Source organism: Lagopus muta, chromosome 3 (assembly GCF_023343835.1).
Source record: "Lagopus muta isolate bLagMut1 chromosome 3, bLagMut1 primary, whole genome shotgun sequence".
Classification (NCBI taxonomy): domain Eukaryota; kingdom Metazoa; phylum Chordata; class Aves; order Galliformes; family Phasianidae; genus Lagopus; species Lagopus muta.
Genome location: NC_064435.1, coordinates 82,508,105 through 82,521,467, shown reverse-complemented (window position 1 = coordinate 82,521,467; position 13,363 = coordinate 82,508,105). Strand labels below are relative to the sequence as shown.

General features: G+C 44.4%; 1 protein-coding gene across 5 annotated transcripts in view; it reads right to left on the bottom strand.

Annotated features, from left to right (window-relative positions):
- The window catches only part of RREB1 (ras responsive element binding protein 1), a 121,561-nt gene that overhangs the window by 8,011 nt on the left and 100,187 nt on the right, over positions 1-13,363 (bottom strand). The window lies entirely within an intron of this gene.

The window sequence follows — 13,363 nt, the reverse complement described above, 5'->3', positions numbered from 1 at the left end:
CATGTTGGTCTTTGACCTCACCTGGAGACAAAACATTAAGCCAAGAAGCAGTAGTAGGAAGCATCCTTTGCTGTTTCACCAACCCTCCAACAAAGGCAACGCATGCCTAAGATGTCCACCTTAATGACATTCTCTGTTCCCCTATCAGTCTGCACCATTACCACCGCTGAAGACACGACACGTTCAAGCAACATAAAATGAGAAAGGCAAACAAAGGGGCAGAGCTGCACCTCTTCCAAGCTCCATACAAACACTGCAAGTATCTAAAGTGGAAATAAGCAGGACTGAATCTGGATACTCATGCTCACAATGCTACATGGCATGTAACTGCATCCCATGTGCTGCTTTCCAGCAATTGTTCCAGGACATGAGCTTAGCAAGGAAAGCTCAGACTTTCCTTGTGTTAAGTCCTTCCCCACCTCCTTCTTGTTGACAGTGTGTAGCTGAGGCAACAAGACTACACACAGTCACTGCAGCATTTATCTGCAAGCTGAAGAGCTGCTTGGTAACTGCAGGGGTTTAGAAACTCCGGGTGAGCAGTTTAAGTCCTCCATCTGACATAGTACAACATGTGCATGTCCCTGCATTGCCCATATTTCCTATTATAAGATTTTTTTTGTAAGCAAGGAGTAATCACAGAAGCTATGAAGCTGGTTCTCAAGCAAACTGAAGTTCAAATGTAGCCTTGCAAATAACTTGCATCGACCTCATTTTCTTAGAATCACCACAGAATCATCAAGGTTGGAAAAGACCTCCAAGATCATCACGTCCAACTGCAAGTGATAATCAGTGACCATTAAACAGATGTCAAGGCTAAGCAGCATTTCCAGATGGTGGACTATGACTCAACAGAGCATAATCCTTGAGACACCTTTTCCAGGGAATTCTGATTGGGGTGGACTGGAGGAAAAGAGTGAACTGTCAAAAGAACAATCTCATCTTTTAATCAAAACAGATCGGTTTATATTAACTAGCTTGCACAAAAGCTTTCAACAAAGTTCATTGCTCATCTTATTATCTACCCATTAAAACGTGCAACTATGTCCTAATTGGCGTAGAATGCTGGAGAATTTGAGGGTATCTGGAAATAAAAGGTCACCTACAAGCACCCTTGTGCTTTTTGCATTTGCATTTGAATTCTATGTTTTGACTCATCGCTTCTTGCCTGGATAAACTTAAGGTAAAAAATTTAAATGAAGTTATTACAAACATCAGGAGGCATTTCTAAAAACCCAGCTGAAATCTCAACGTGTAATAATTAAGGGGCAGCACTGCTTTACAACTTGGAGAAATGTGAGACAGGCGTGGATGAGAAGCAGGGGGCACACACAGCATTCTTGGTAATGCGCAGGCAGCAGGGTCTGGTGGCTGATGTTGCAGGCAAGGCAGTGAAACCAGAACCCAAAGCCAGGCCGCGTCCATACAGGGCAAATGTTTGAAAAAACAAAACAAAACAAAACAGAGGAAGCACTCCTGTGGGTTTCTGGCCTGCTGCCTTCTTCCACACATGGCATTCTGGGGACTGGAACAGCACATCTGTGTCTCTCTGGAAATGCTTCAGCTTAGTCCAAGAGTTTGGATGAAAGGAAGGATTAATGATGAGAGATGTGACTCCATGCTGCTGCTGAAAGGGTTCTTGTCCTTGACCATGGCCACCCACTCTTACTTCAACCACAGTGGTGCTAACATTCACACACCACACCAGCAAGCAATGTCTTTTTCACCTCAGCACATATTTGGGGTGAAATGTGGATTTGGGGTGCATGGAAATGAAGTGACCTCACAATCACTTCTCCAAGGGTAAAAAGAAGGGAAACCAGAGGATCTTCCTTCTCAGCAGCCCCTGGTTGCTGCTGTCAACAGCAGGTATTTGTGAAGGATGGATGAAAAGACAAGATTGGCAAAGCGGATTGAGATACAGAGATCTTCAAACAATGTCCATGGGAAGCACCTGCGTGGCTGCTGCATCCCAACACTGGTGCTCACCCTCAACAAGATGAGCTGCATGAGTGAGGCCAGGAAACATTCCTGTGTGGAAACTGTGTGTAAGGCCAAAGGAAAAGTGAAAACAGAACGAGAAGGAGGGCTTTACTGGGGAAGAGAGCAGGAAAGTACCTGAAGATGGAGAGAAGTACAAGCATGAAGAGTCCAGGATGGAGGGAGCTTCACTTCTGTCACACCAAGAGCCACATTCTGTAATTCCTTGCTGCCCAAATACAGGGCAGCAGACACAGAGCAAGATGACTCTTCAGACAGGAACTATTGGGAGCAATGTTCAGGAGGGGAATACAAAACAGAAGCATTCCAGGAGGGGAGTAAGAACCAGAGAAGACGAGAAACTTAATGTTTTGTTTTAAAAACCCCAAACACAAAAGCCTTGGCAACTTTTAATTTCAACATGTTGCGTCCTGTGCATCATTTTCCACTTTTCCCTTTTTTGCCCCTAACTTTTCCTTGCTGTGCTTTAAGCATTTGTACAACGTATTATTTTTTTTTTCTTTTAAGAGGAAATTGTTCAATTAATTGTACTCAAACTCTGTCTCCTTTTTTCTCCCCTGTGCCCTTCCCACCTGTAGTTCCCTCCTTGTGCTGCTGGCTCACAATTACATTTTCATGTGGAAGAGAGATTGGGCCTTTTGGGACTGGTGATGTGGGTGGTGTTGCCTTACCAGCACAGGCTAATGGGTGAGGATGACATTAAGAAAAAAAAATACGAACCTTAACCACCAGCATTCAGAAAGGAAAAAGACCTCAGACACCAGCAGCATGGATACACACACTTTCTCTTCCAAAAACAGCTCATCACAATAGAATGAACACTTCCAAAATTCATTTATGGACTTGGCCAGGAATATCCTAAGGTGTGGGCTTGGGTGAGCGCTCTTCCTTCCCACCTGCACTAAGGAGGCCTGCTGCCTTTCTTGTCAAGGAAGAGCTTCACAGACTCCTAATGAAACTGCATGCATATCACAAAATGGCAGCTTCTGACTAGTCGAGCTACTCTGTGGTTACCCCCAACCTGTGCGGTTGGTTTCACAGCTGGTGAAAAAGCAACCTGCTTTGCACAAAACCTGACTCTGGGGATGGGTGAGAACCAGCCCTGCTCTGCTGCCGACAAACTGGAAGAACAGCGCGGGGAGGTGTGTGGGAAAGGGGACTGTCGTGATGGTGGCCTCACTGGTGCCTGGTGTGGGGCTCCTCCCGCAAGGCCGGCACTGCTGCTTTTAATCTGTTTACAGGTCTCTTTGTAGAAAGCCTTGCTGGCCACACAGAATGCTGCATGACACAGAGAAGGATCCTAACCAAGTCTTCAGATCAGAGCAAACACTCCTCCAAAGGGCCTGAGCTCCTTTCAAATGGGTCACTCCTGTTTCCAGATCAGTGCCTCCATGATTTCATTGGTTTATCATGCTGTGCAGCCACACGTATTTGAAGCAGTGAGGAAGGCATGGTACAAAGGAAAGGTCTGCTGTTTCTGTCTCTTATTAATGCTGAAAATGCTCTCCAGTCTGCTTGTTACCCCGCAGATAAACTTGGAGAGGACAAGAGCAGAACTGCCCTCACCGAGGCCCCTGCCCACTGCCACTTTCTCAGCACCTGCATCTCAGTTTAGGCACTCCTAAACCTCAGTTTTAGGAGCTGAGCATGTGGCCCTGTCCCAGAGAAGCACAGTTTGAGTTGCTCCTCTGAGGTGAGGACACAAAGGTGTCAAGGTTTGATGGAGTCAGCTCTGACACAAAGCTAAAAACTTTGGGAGATGTAAGGAGGAGAGGGGAATCAGCAGGGAAGTAAGGCCCTGAAGAGGAAGGCACGGAGAAGCTCCAGCTCAGCTGCTACCTCTTCAACGTCTGGGAAAGAAACAATCTTCTCAGGAGACATATTCATAAGCAAAACCTCAAGGACTCCATCTGAGAATGCAAAAACTTTTCCTCCTGCATGAAAGAAACCACTACATACTTGTAGCCAAGATCACTTTTTTTCCTTCTAACTGTTGCAAGAAAAGCGTTTTGATGAAGCTTGCTTACAATTCCAGCTGAAGGTTTCAGTCAGCCCAGTCAGAACAGTCCACTTCATCTTTTACAGGTGGCAAGAATGAGAAGTAAACTGCTTTCCTGTATACACAAACACAACTGTCCAGGGAGACACTGAACATGGAAAGTTTCAGATAAAAGAGCAGATACAGATCAAGGCGGGGAGGCTGCTGGTTTGATTCTGTTTTCCTGTGTATGTCTTTCCCCTGGAACTAAGGCGGAATAGAGCATAGCTGGAGATGCTGAGGTGTTATTAGATAAAACAGGGTGCTGTAGTGGAAACAATTTTGTGACTTTAAAGCAGGTGTTTATTGGCAGACATTCCTGACATCCCCATAGAAGCATCAGAAAGCCCGTCACATAAATAATGCTCAAAAGCAGAGCAGACAGAGCACTGGAAATAAATGTTGGACAAGCAGTTGGCATTACCAGTCAGATGCGCTGACAGCTTACTATTTTCCCTTACTATTTTACATTAACCGAAATAACCTCAGATTATTATTATTTTTTTTGTCTTATTTTACAATAGACACAGCCACCACTAGGTGGAAGCAGCCCAGCAAGTTTGGCACTTTTTATGAACTGGTCACACAGTGCTGCTCCTACTTAAATCCACAACTTGGAGAACATCTTTTCAACCTGCAGAGTCAACTTGCAAAAACGTGGGGGCTACCTTTGTCCATTTTTATTGTAAACACACATTTTGCCACCTTTACTACGTCGCATTACATCACACACAAGGTTAAATACTTAAACAGCCCACGGTTGAGGGAGCTTCAACTGTTATGCGCATGAGTCTTGAAATAAAAGCATTAAAAGACAGATGACTTCTCAAAAAAGTGTAGGGAATTTCTGTACACCTTTGGGAAAAGGATCAATTCTAGACAAGCAGACAGTTAAAACTGCAACTAAAACTCTGGAGAAGAGACATACAGCATCATGCTGTTTGCCTTTGACACAACCTATGGTCGCTTCCAAGACCTTCAAGTGAACAGTTCAAGTCACCAACACAAACAAAAGCACTCAGCACTAGTTCTGACTGCACCTAGCAGGTGGAAATCTGCACTGAACTGGGGGGAAAAAGCCCAGAGACCTTCAGTTCACAGTGAATTCTCCTGTCTAGCAGGAAGAGGGTTTTATGCAGAGCTGGTAATACATTTGAGTCATACATCATCTCCTCAGTATCTTCAACACAACTGCTCTGCCATTCAGACCAACTTCAGTGTCTCCTCTCTATTTGCCACTCACTCCTTCGCCAAGCAACTCTCGCCTTGCCATAAGCTATGGTTCTGGAGTGGCTGTTAAACTTTGCCTGACACTGAAACTGCAGTTTCAAGCCCTTTGTCCTCTAGGAAATAGCGACAAATGTAGTTCAGAGGTACAGACAGCTATGACAGTTTGGAAAAACAACAAGTCCTCCACTATAAGCAGGGCTCACATGATTTCTGGAGACATCACAGAGTGGCAGATTTCTAGAGCAAAGATGAATTCTGCTTAAGCACTAATCAGAAAATTCACTGTTGAGCATACTTTGTAAGTATTTGCCTAGTTAACACAGAATAGTTGTTTTTGACTCTCCCACATCAAGAGCAGACCTCTCTAAGAAAAGGACCTTTTCTTAGGAAAGTAGCTTTATGTACTGTATAACAGATAATCCATTACTTCATTCCCATCCCAACATCTCTCCTCCATCAGTGGGATTTGGTTGCAAGAAAGGAGCCTTCAGAAAGCCCTATGGAAGCGAGGGCAGGGCTGCTTTAATGCGATGCAAGTGGACGACTCATTGAGTTGCTCCACAGGGCAGCTGCAGCAGCCTGCCCCGCTCTGAGCCCCACAGGCTGCCCCTCCTGCATAAGATGTTTTGGGCCCTGTTGTCAGGCTGCTCCCTTCTGTTTCATGAAGGAAGGACACGCACAAACTCCATCACTCACACACATTCCCTGTCTTCAACTCCTATTCAAAACCACCATCCTGTTTTTTGTTTTGTTTTAAAACAAGACCAAAAGAAGCCCTCTATAAACCTGTTCCCAGTGACACCCTATTGAATTGTGCTTCCTGTCTTACACCTCATCTTAAAGCTTTCCTCTCTGCCTCATTCAGTGCTGACCAAACACCACCCAAGCATCTCCCTTTCAGCACACAGCGCATGACCAGACTATGACCCACTTGCAGATACAGCTCCCATAAGCTCAAATCATGCCACTTGCCCACCTTTTAAAGCCAGCACAAGGTGAGCAATGCCCCCCTTTCCACCTGAGCCGCAGTTTCAAATTATAATTTACTTCCACTGATTTTGAAATCCATTTTTCTTGCGCAATGGAGTGAGACCACATGTCCAAAGATGCTGAATGATTCTGGCCTGTGATTAAACACCAGCTGGCGAAGCTTGTTAAGAACACTAAGCCATGCAATGAAGTGCTCATGGTAATGCTACCAGCATAGGAGCTTTCTGAAGCTCCTTTCTTTCTGAAGCTGCTGTCTGAAGAAAAAAAGCATTTGATGGTAAGGCCAATTTCAGCAGCATCCATCCAGTTCTCCCAGGAGATGCTGCCAGCTCCATGACCCTGCTGCATCAACGCACTCTTTCAAGGTCACACCATGAGCTGGATCTGAGAACTGATCTCAGGACTGCTGGTCCCTCCCCTTGCCCTTTTCATTTTTTTGGACAGCTAGGTCAGTTACAGACGTGGGGATGAACAGCTGGGAACAGGTTGAGCCAGTATGGCTGAGACGTGCTTTGTGTTATCCAACTGTGGCCCAAGGCTCTGTCTGCCAGGGGCAGGATGAACCACTCTGACCAGCCCAGCACTGGCTGCACAAGAGCTAAAAACAACATTTACCTTCCATCGGTATCCTGCACATCCTATGTGTCATGCTCGCACTTGGCTTTAGAAACCCTTTCGTCCTCACCTCATCAATCAGCTGAGCTGCCTTAGCATCCCTCTGACTACAGTTTTCAGCAGATCCCATTAGGGCATTTTTACTTCACCCTGCTGCAAAGATCACAGAGGTGAGCACTTTGAGAGCCCTTTCTGAAGACGTTTGTTCTGCTAGGGGATCATGTTATAACATGAGTCTTCCCCTCTCATGCTGCAACCATCTGTTGCCTGCAAAGGCCGAACCAGCTCACGTGACACCCCGGGTAACGTGCTCCAGCCCGGCAGTTACGGGCTGTTAGCGTGGTAACGAGACAGCTTCGTCCTTCATGGCAGGCGAGAGCAAATCACGTTGCAACATGTCTCTAGCATGGCAGATTTTACTGCCAGACTAGTACTGAGACCTGTGTGACTGCATCTGAATCACTGCAACACAACCTGCCGATTACAAGGGAAGAAAGGATGAGAGGCTGTGAAGACAGCAGACATTTCCAAACAAAGGTCTTGCTGCTTTTAGATTTGCTGTTTCAGTGGCTCTTCCATGTCACCTAATCAGTGACAAAAATCTGCCCTTTCTCTCCTGGAGGTATCTCTTTTGTACAAGAGCTTCTCAGGCAAGGGAAACGTACCAATCCACTGAGCTTTCTTCCTGCATCTATCCCATTTGGTCAGCAAAGGCAAACACTGAACTACTGCACTCACCCACAGTTTGATGCCAGTTCGCCCCTTTTTGCTAAGTGCCACTCACCTGCCTACAGCAAAGCTGTGTGATCTGACAGTCAACTTCCTTTGCTGAAAAACTCCCAAAATTGAGCGTGCAAGAAAATGACAGGTGAACAACAGCACAGACAAATTTAAGGTAAAAAAAACCTCTGGGAATAAATCACCTAAAGCAAACCTTTCAGATGCTCTAAGTAGTACTGGCGTTCATGAAAGAGGAGCTGCTGCATACAGCTCTCCAGGACCACTGCCTTGCCCTGCATCAGCAGCCAATATAAAGCCAAGAAACGCTGCGTACTGCAAACAAGGGTGTTGAGTGAAAAACAACGAGCATCCCTTTGCTGCTGTGTACAGGCCTGGTGTGCCCTCATTACAGGTTGTGCGTGCAGTTCTGGCCTCAGCACTGCAAGAAGGACATAGCTGGGCTGCAGAAGACTCAAAGTGAACCTAATCCAAGAAATGGGATGACACCAGAAGGGTTGAGGACCCTCATTTTTGGAGGAGAGGGAGTGATTATGATTGAGGTCTGCAAGCAGAGAGAGCAAACACCGAACTGCAATTCACCAAATCCTGCAATGCTGGAATGAAGGGAGGCTCTCTGAAACTAGCAGGGGATCAGCTTAAAACGGATTTAAAAAATATTTCTTTACACAGCAGGTAGTGAACTTCTGGAGCTCGACGCCACGTGAGGCTGGAGACAGACAGCATCAGAAGGTTCAGAAAGCAACTGAAGAGACTGAGAGACAGCTGGTCCATGATCAGGTTCTAAAGGGAGCAGGCAGCAACGTGCCCTCTAACATGCAGCCCTAATGCAGCAGTGCGGGATGCTGGCAGTGTAAGAGAAACAGACTGCAGGAAGTGGCCTGGCCCACAAGCTCACCCCAAGCAGCAGATCCTACCAATACCACTGGAAACAGTGTTTAGCTGCATGAGCCAATGTTCTAACACAGCAGGGCATTGGGAGTTGGACTTGATGATCCTGTTGGGTCCCTTCCAACTTGGGATATTCTATAATTCTGTTTCTTTCACGTTTATGCTTTGCTTTTCTGCAATGCTCAGCCCAACTAGCACAACTTGATCTTTCTATTCCATTTGAAAAGTGCTGTGCTGCTGTGAGATCCAGCATCCTTTTTCTTAGTCCAGGGGATAAATCTATTTCTCCCCAGAGATCAGATGGCAAAATCTGTACAAATTCTATTAGATTTGGTATGGTTGGCTGTTTTTTTTTTGTTTGTTTGCTTTTTCCTCCTTTAATGCTTTCACTCTCCCTTTCATTCTCAGGTCACTCTGTCAGTAATCTCTGAGACCAGCCTGTCAGTACCAAATCTGTTTCAGTGGAAAAGAACCCTAATTTCCCTAGTCAAAGGTGACTTACTACAACATCCTTGTTGCAAGCTCCTCAACAAGATGTTATCTTGAGATACATCTGTTTGAATTTGACAAAACTTCCATCAAAGCCACTGGGCACTTGATCCCATAGACTTCAGTTGTATAAAGTTCTATGTAAGGTCCAATTAATTCCCCGCAGGAGAAAGTTTTTCATCTCTGTAATTCATTTTAACAACTAAAAGAAGGGAAAAGGCCACATACAAGAAGAGCAGGAAGCCAGGCTCATGCACTGGAATGAGGAAAGTGGCTTCACAAGATGTCTCTGTGATGGAGGAGGAGATTACAAATCAAAGGAGACCACAGCTCCTGTCACACCTTCTCGCTCACATCCAAACCCCCTGCACACACACACACACACACACAATGCCCCAGACTCACAGCCTTTCTCTCATCCCATACTGTGGGTACTTCCCTCACTTTCATCTGCCACAACTTGGTTCAGTTCTAATTAACACCTCAACCTGAACGAGGGACTCCCCGCATCTCGCAGATATGTTTCACTTCAGTTATTTCTTTCTCTTCACTGTGTCAACGCAACATTTTAGAAGCATCAAGGCACTGATTTTTGTAGGCTTTCAAGTTACTCACTTTTTCTTTTTAGATGCCTGCTAAATCAACCAGAAATTTATGGCTACAAATACCACTTTCTGCACTTTTATTTGGCTTCTTTCACAATGCAAATACAAAACAGAACTTCAAAGTTCAGCAGAAATCTTTTTGCTTCACGATAGCCTAATTCTTTTCACATTTCTTTTCAAGCATGCAATGACAGGATTAGCTGGGGATTAATTGCTTGAAACTCAACCTGCATCTGAGGTCACAATTTTCTCATCTCTTCAGATTTTAAAGCTTTTCTATCAACCAAATATTTGTCATACAGACCAGTATCTACAACAGATAAGATCTTCCCACACAAACATCCTATTTGGAGGTCTCAAAACTCAAACAAAAATCCTGCTTACTGCGCAAACTCCGATTTCCCCACCCCAAGTTACAGTCCCATTCCCAATAGAAACTGGACTGCTTTACACAAATGCCATCTTTTAATATAATTTTTATATAATTTATGTAATTCAAACGAGCAGTATTCCTTGCTTCCCATATTGTCCCTCAGAGGCACCTGCTCTTCAGATAAAACATGCTTACTCACTGGAGGGTCACCCAGGCAGTTATGGTTTAAGCACAATTTTATTTATTTATTTCCATATCAATGATCATGGCTTGGATTAAAATACATCTGCAGCTGTGCATTGACTCAGAACTGACTGCAAAACTCAGTGAGCAGCACAGCATGACTAGTTGAGGCTGCACGTTTCATGGAAGCCAGTCATTTGAACAGACTCTCTTTTGCAATAAAAGATCATCTAAGCAAGCATGGTACATCAAAAGAGCATTGCTTAATTAATGTATCTCCTGCCACTGTTGTAGCAGTTGAAGCACATTATTTTCGTGGTGAGGACCAACTCTGCAAAGTAAAGATGTCTACAGTTCCACTGAAGTCATACAAGCCAGGAATAAAACCCCTTCCAGCTCTTTTTTACAACTTGCATCTACCTATCAATAATCTGTATCAAATCCACCCAGGTTCACAGGTTAGGCATAACTGTATTCTACTAACTAATTAATTTCTGTTGTTTATAGTTATCTTCCCATTTCTGTGATATTCTGAATGCTTGACAAGCAGCAGCTCATCTGCAAAAAATAAAACAAAAAAACCACACACACACACACACACAACACAACTAACCCCCCCAAAAAACCCAAATCACACATACAGAAAAAACAAAACCACAAAAGAACCACCATTGCCACTGCATCTCATCTTTTACAAACAGTAATGCTGGGACAAATATGATCTGGTAGTATCTCTCTGAGAACACCAGTGATTCTCTGCAAACACATCTAGGTTATCTGTACTAATGGCCACAGACCATTATTTTCATTTTGTATAGAACCCTGCTTGATTCATGTACCATAAAGGGAGAAAAATTAACTGCATCATCTGCAGGGCACATCTCCTTTGCTGCTCTGAGAATGAAAAAAGTCAAGAGCTGGAGAGAAGAGCAGGAAAGAAAGGTAAACTGAGTTGAACACAGAAGAGAAAATTAAATAAGACAACATCAAGAGAAAGAAAGTATGAAAAGCAAGTGTTCAAGCATGTTCAAACAAAACACAGGTACAGTGCTGAACGCTGTTTAAAAGCAAGCTGTGCCAAATTCCCAGAGCCCCACTTGTGAGCTTTGCATTACAATAAAAAGCAATGAAGAAGATGTATACTTCCCAGGGAAATGCTTCTGAAGTGAAAAACACACAGCAGTGTTGAGGCAAGACTGAGCAGCACGAAGGCTTTTATCAGAGGCTTTTGGCTGTGTGAAGGATATGGGTTACTCATAGCATGTGCATTTGTGCCCTTTCACAAAAAACCAAAAATAATCTTGACACTACACAGAAGAAGTTCTTCACGTTGAAATTCTATTGAACATGAAAGATATGCTTGCAAAAATCTTTTCATGACTGTGAATGGACAGAGGTTTAAAACTGGTAGTATCTATACCATTTAAATGCTCAAAATGAAGTACCTTTTCCTCAGTCAGACACATTTTTCCATGTGCAATTTCCATACAAGTGGATGGAAAAGAGCTAGTTGCACCACTTTGCTCAAGTGAGTGTGCTACTCTTCTGACAGCAATGTACTACAGTGATCTGGGAGCATGGTCAGCTTCACTGCCGTGATTCTATGAAACCTTCCTTGCGAAGCCTAATCTAGCATCTGATTTAGTGCCTGGCAACCCTGCCCATGGCAGGGGAGCTGGAACTAGATGATCTTGGAGGTCCTTTCCACTCCAAGCCATTCCCTGATTCACTACAGACCAGATTCCCAATGCAGACAGTTTGGAAGCAGAACACTCTTCTCATTCACGTGGGCTTATCTTGGCCTCTTCCTGGTCTAAACTTCCTCTGTCCTCCCATCTTACCTTTCCCTTTCCTCTCCTGTAAGCTGTACGTACATTGCTGTCAGAGTGGAGCTGCTGTGGACTCTCAGCTGAGAAACAGAGAACCAGTGTCACCTGAAAGGAGATGATCCAAGGCCCAAACCTGATGAGGCGTGATTCTCCAGCACCAACTCTCCCTCCATACTGCTTTGATCATGATTAGAAAGGGCTCTCATTATGAGCAATGCCAGAGTGCAACACCCTGAATCTCATCAGTGCCACTACTGTGGCCATCACCGAAGTCCTGGACCTGCACTGAGGACACAACCTACCTCCTGCTGCAGTGGCTTGTTTTCCCCGTGGGGACAGCAGTGCAGGCCTTCTAAAGGATGGCATCCCCTCCCAAGCCCAGCAACAGCAGGGGAGACAGGTTTTACCAGAAGTGCATTTTCCTGTCTTCATTAAGGGTTTACAGCAGTACTGCTACCTTGGAAGCCTGCCATCAATAAGCAGGTCAACCCCCTCAGTCTGGGCAAAGCCTCTCTGTATTGTTTTCTGTCTCATGAAAAGTTCCTCAGTAACTATATATTATTTTTGGAGAGCAGGGTGTTAGAAAACAATTGAAATGAATAAAGAGCTCTCCTTCACCGCTGAAAGCAAACTGTACGCTTAATAAGATGATAGAATTTGGGCTGTGCACCCAGCAAACAATAGCCTCACTGTTGCACGGATACCTTCAAGTTACGTCCTCACGTCACCCAAAGCAAACTGTAAGAGGGACTGCTCTGCAACTCAGATTCCCTTCGAACCTCTCAGCTAACTCTTTACCTCTTCGGGGTTCCACTTTAGTATCAAAATGGATCTTGTGCTTCATGAACCCTTCATTCTTTAAAAATAAATGAATCAATCTCTTATCTCTTATGAGGCTGCACTCAATTCCCAGAAATTTCTTACAAATCTTCCTGGCTTTTACTCCTTACATCAGGAGTTGAGACTGCATAATGAGGAGAATGATATTAACAACTATCACTGACTTAAAAGTGAGCAAAGGAAGCAGAGTTTCTTCCTTTCCAACTCCAAGCAGGGTAAGAACCTACTAATTATTACAGTGTGAGTGGAAAAAGGAGTTCACTTTAGATTGACACAGCGATCAATGAAGTCCTTCCTTCACAATGAAGAATGAAGAAGAACTTCAAACTCAGAATAAATCTCGCCCCTCAGTTCCTCCTTTGGTTTACCCCAGGTTTGAGGTTACTTGCAGAGTGGCACGAAATTCAAGGTTCCATATGTAACTGCATGCCTCAGGGCATGAGCCCACCTTTAGTTGTTTAACATAAGAAGAAACATTTCCTAGAGGGAAACTACTGCTACATAATGCTAAGATGCTATTTCTCACATCGTCCTTCTTTCTGTC